Source organism: Carlito syrichta, unplaced genomic scaffold (genome assembly GCF_000164805.1).
Source record: "Carlito syrichta isolate Samal-C Ts95f unplaced genomic scaffold, Tarsius_syrichta-2.0.1 Scaffold28825, whole genome shotgun sequence".
Classification (NCBI taxonomy): Eukaryota; Metazoa; Chordata; class Mammalia; order Primates; family Tarsiidae; genus Carlito; species Carlito syrichta.
This window is the reverse complement of record NW_006972921.1, coordinates 8,622-12,909: the sequence shown is the minus strand read 5'-3', so window position 1 is coordinate 12,909 and position 4,288 is coordinate 8,622. Positions and strand designations below refer to the sequence as shown.

The window sequence follows — 4,288 nt, the reverse complement described above, 5'->3', positions numbered from 1 at the left end:
TCAGTCACCGAGGAGCTGAGAGGTGTATGGGGTTGTGGGAAATGGGCATTTCAGGAGGCCTGGGTGTTGTCATACTTTGTTGGCTTGCGAGCCGGTCAGACCTTCTGACTGACATAATTTTGCCAGAGTGGTCTCATTTGCCCTCCAACGCGCTTATTTCGTGTATTCGACAATCACTGTTTTATTGTCCCTGGATACTGCAGAGAAATAAGGACTTCCCTTCCCAGTTTTCTTTGCATCGTTTCTCCTGGAGGTATGAGCATTGCAGAGCAGGAACCCGTTGGGCTCTGCGGGTTCCCCAAGCCCAGTCCCATCGTGTGTGAACCAGGTAGCCCTCGGTCTGCAGGACGGCGCGCCTTTCATTGTGCTTAGCGGCATCCTTGGCCTCCACCCACCCACCCTCCCCAGGGATGCTGCTGGAAGGCTTCGTGTGGCTCATTTGTCCTCCTCATGCAGGCCTCCCTTCAGATGCTGCCTCCTCAGGAAAGGATGATCCATATACTCCATCTCTGTAAATTTTTTGTATTAAACAACTATGTTCACATCCTAATTTTGATAAAATTCAGGACCTTGCAACAGCAACTGAATTGTGGGAAAATGAGGCTGTGACTTTCTTAGGAATCGGTGTGCTGCTGAGACTGGGACGCTGTTTTCTTTTACAAAGGGAAATCTAAGTTCCTTTAAAGGAATTCGAAATGGGGAAAGACTATTATTCCATTCTGGGAATTGAAAAAGGAGCGTCAGATGAAGATATTTAAAAGGCTTACAGAAAACAGGCCCTCAAATTTCATCCGGACAAGAACAAATCTCCTCAGGCAGAGGAAAAATTTAGAGGTCGCGGAAGCTTATGAAGTGTTGAGTGATCCTAAAAAGAGAGAAATATATGATCAGTTTGGGGAAGAAGGGTTGAAAGGCGGAGCAGGAGGGACTGATGGTCAAGGAGGTACTTACCGGTACACCTTCCACGGCGGTACACCTTCCATGGCGATCCTCATGCTTCATTTGCAGCGTTTTTCGGAGGGGCCAGTCCCTTTGAAGTTTTCTTTGGAAGATGGATGGCTGGTGGTAGAGATTCTGAAGAAATGGAAATAGATGGAGATCCTTTTAGTGCCTTTGGATTCAGCATAAATGGATATCCAAGAGACAGGAAATCTGTGGGACCGTCCCGCCTCAAACAAGATCCTCCAGTTATTCATGAACTTAGCATATCACTCAGAGAGATGTACAGTGGTTGTACCAAACCAGTGTAGATTTCTGAAAAAGGCTAAATTCTGATGGAAGGAGTTTTAGATCTGAAGACAAAATTGTTACCATTGAGATTAAAAAAGGATGGAAAGAAGGCACCAAAATTACGTTTCCCAGGAAAGGAGATGAAACACCAAAGAGTATTCCAGCAGACATTGTTTTTGTCATTAAAGACAAAGATCACCCCAGGTTTAAAAGGGATGGATCAAATATCATTTATACTGCCAAAATTAGCCTACAAGAGGCTTTGCGTGGCTGCTCACTTAATGTGCCCACAATGGATGGAAGAAACATACCTATGGCAATAAACGATATTGTGAAACCTGGAATGAGGGAAGAATTATTGGATATGGGCTGCCATTTCCCAAGAATCCTGACCAACGTGGTGACCTTCTAATAGAATTTGAGGTGTCCTTCCCAGACACTATACCTTTGTCATCCAAAGAAGTACTTAGGAAACATCTTCCTGCCTCATAGGATGAAGAACTTTGTTACTCCTATTTCGAGAAGGCACTGAAAATATAAAAAGACTGGCAGTTTACTGATGTGACTGTGAATTGTGTATAAAGATGTGTAAATTCCTTTGAGGGTTCGTTAAATTGCACGAATAGAGATGGGTCAAATAAATAGGCCAAAGGGATTTGTACATTTGGAGATGAAGAGAAAACCACACACTGTATTTCATTTCTCCCAAATAAGAAGTTTTTAGTGTTTTGCTTATATGTAAAAGTTGTTTCTGTGGAGTCAGTTTGATTGATTTCTAATAAAGTACTAAACTATACAAGTACTTTATTTCTTTTATCTGTAGATCAGTATGGAAGGTTTCCATTTATAATGGAAATGAAAATTCTTAACTATACATGCAATATTTAACATGTATTTCTAGAAGCGTATAAAAGCCTACCATTTGGAAATGTGGTTATTAGATCTATATCACCTCCTAAAATACTGTTGTCAGGCTGGTAGCAGTAAAAGAATATCTTGATGCGTATATACTATTTCACCATTTTGATTTTTAAAGCTGTTGCATTTGTTAACGTACTTGTAATATTCTTATGCAGATCTTTTCTTCATAAAAAGAAATTTAATGGCAATGTATCTCCTGTGGAAATCCCAATTGCCTGAATTACTGATATTTTAGAAATAGACTGTTTTAAAAATGTCATGTGTAATTTTATGCAAGTTAACTATCTATCTTGGACTTAGTAAATTATAGGTTCATTTTTTTCTCTGCTAGTTTAAAATTCTTGGTTTAGTAATAAATGTGTTTTTAGAGGAAAAAACCTCAAGGGCTAATAGTAGATAAAATACATTAAAGTCATCTCTTCACATTAGGCAGTAGGGGTTTGAGGAAGCAAGTAAATGCTATATGGCATTAATTAGGCACAAAATGCATTTTATTCTATTTCAGGTTTATGCTTGGTAGTCTTGTTCTCTAGAAACAAAATAATTTAGACTTTGCAGCCAGTAATTTTCTCATACTGACATATCTTGATCACCTTAAATGCACTGTATAGAAAACTGCCATGGTTGGGACAAAAGCAGGGAGCATCCAAATAATCAAGTTTATTTTGGAAGTTAAAAAGTATCTGGATAAGGAAAATCATTATTTTCTATAAAACCTTTTCACAAATTATTCAAAAAAAGTAGTTTCAGGAATACCAATATATACAGATTAGCTTTATTTTAAAACAACCTTTTGTCTTCTACTAGAGGCTACTGAATTGTCTAAAACCAGACAGGGGCCTCTCTCTAGAAAGCATGTTCCACCCTGGAAAACAACTTTCAATACAAGTAAAATGTTAAATTGATGAGAACAGTAACCATAGCAGTCTTGTGATTATTTTTATGAGGGAAAAAATGGGGAGGTTACTGTTGATTTATGCCATTTATGCCTGGATTCAAAAGGCGGTTCATTGCCATGGAATATACTAATTATCTTCCCACCCCACCTCCAACTGAAAGTGTTCACTTTTCTGGTGGACACAGGATTACAAAACTATCACAAACATACCCTGTTATCTTTTGGGACCTTTGCTTCTGGTACTCTACCTCATCCACAGTTCATACTGCTCCTTTAACATTTTCTACTCGAACAAAACACTTGTGTAGGTTAAGATTAGGATGTACTGTATTCTAAATCAGACAGAAAGGAAGACAAAGGTGGCAAAATAATATTGTTTAATAAGGCAGCCCAACATACAATATTGATCTTAATTAATCAGAGTAAAATGCCTTAACATGTTTAAGTATTAAAATCAAAATATGGTATGATATTATAAACCCCAAACAATTTACCAGAATCTGCAGTTTGAACTTTGTGATAAGAGAACCTTCCAAGCTATTTTAATAATAGCTGTGTCAAAACCTTCCTTTCATTGAACTGGTCCAAATTGCAATATCTGTACAAATTACAGTATCTTTGAAAATGCCAGAACAATTAGGTCAGCTCTGTTGTGCCCCTGATCAAGCACTCGGGGATAATTGAAATGTCCGAAGGAACCAGTCCTGCTTGAGATATTAAAATGCTAAAAAGGCTACAGTGACAAGAGTTAATTCTGTGCAAAGCTTTATGCAAATAAGCTCAAAGGCATTCTTTTCATCCCTATAATAATGAAATGACAGAGTTTGTTTATTCTGTATTATTAAATGACATATGGAAGTTACAGTGTAACGTTCTGCCTGCACAATAAGACACACTTAATTTTTTTTATATTCCCAATAAAGTTTTTGTAAGTGTTAAACTCAATTGAAAGTCATTGCTGGAACCCGCGAGTACATTTTCTTCCCATAATGATTATGCAAACAGATGTCGTTGGCAGCTTTGCATTAGAGTAATTACTCAAAATTAACATTTTAAAATCAAATTAAGTCATTCTTAAAATTTTAACTATAATAAATATACAGTAGACAACATAATTTACCTTGAGTATATTCCATAATTCAAATTGTAAACCTAAGCAAATATTTCTTCCTGCCAAGGTACATTGGCATATAACTATCAAGTACTCAGAAATGACCTAATTCTTTTACGAATATAAAA

General features: G+C 37.3%; 1 pseudogene; it reads left to right on the top strand.

The window, feature by feature from the left end:
- Positions 1–680: 680 nt before the first annotated feature.
- Positions 681–1,722, top strand: LOC103271368 (annotated as a pseudogene).
- Positions 1,723–4,288: the final 2,566 nt, after the last annotated feature.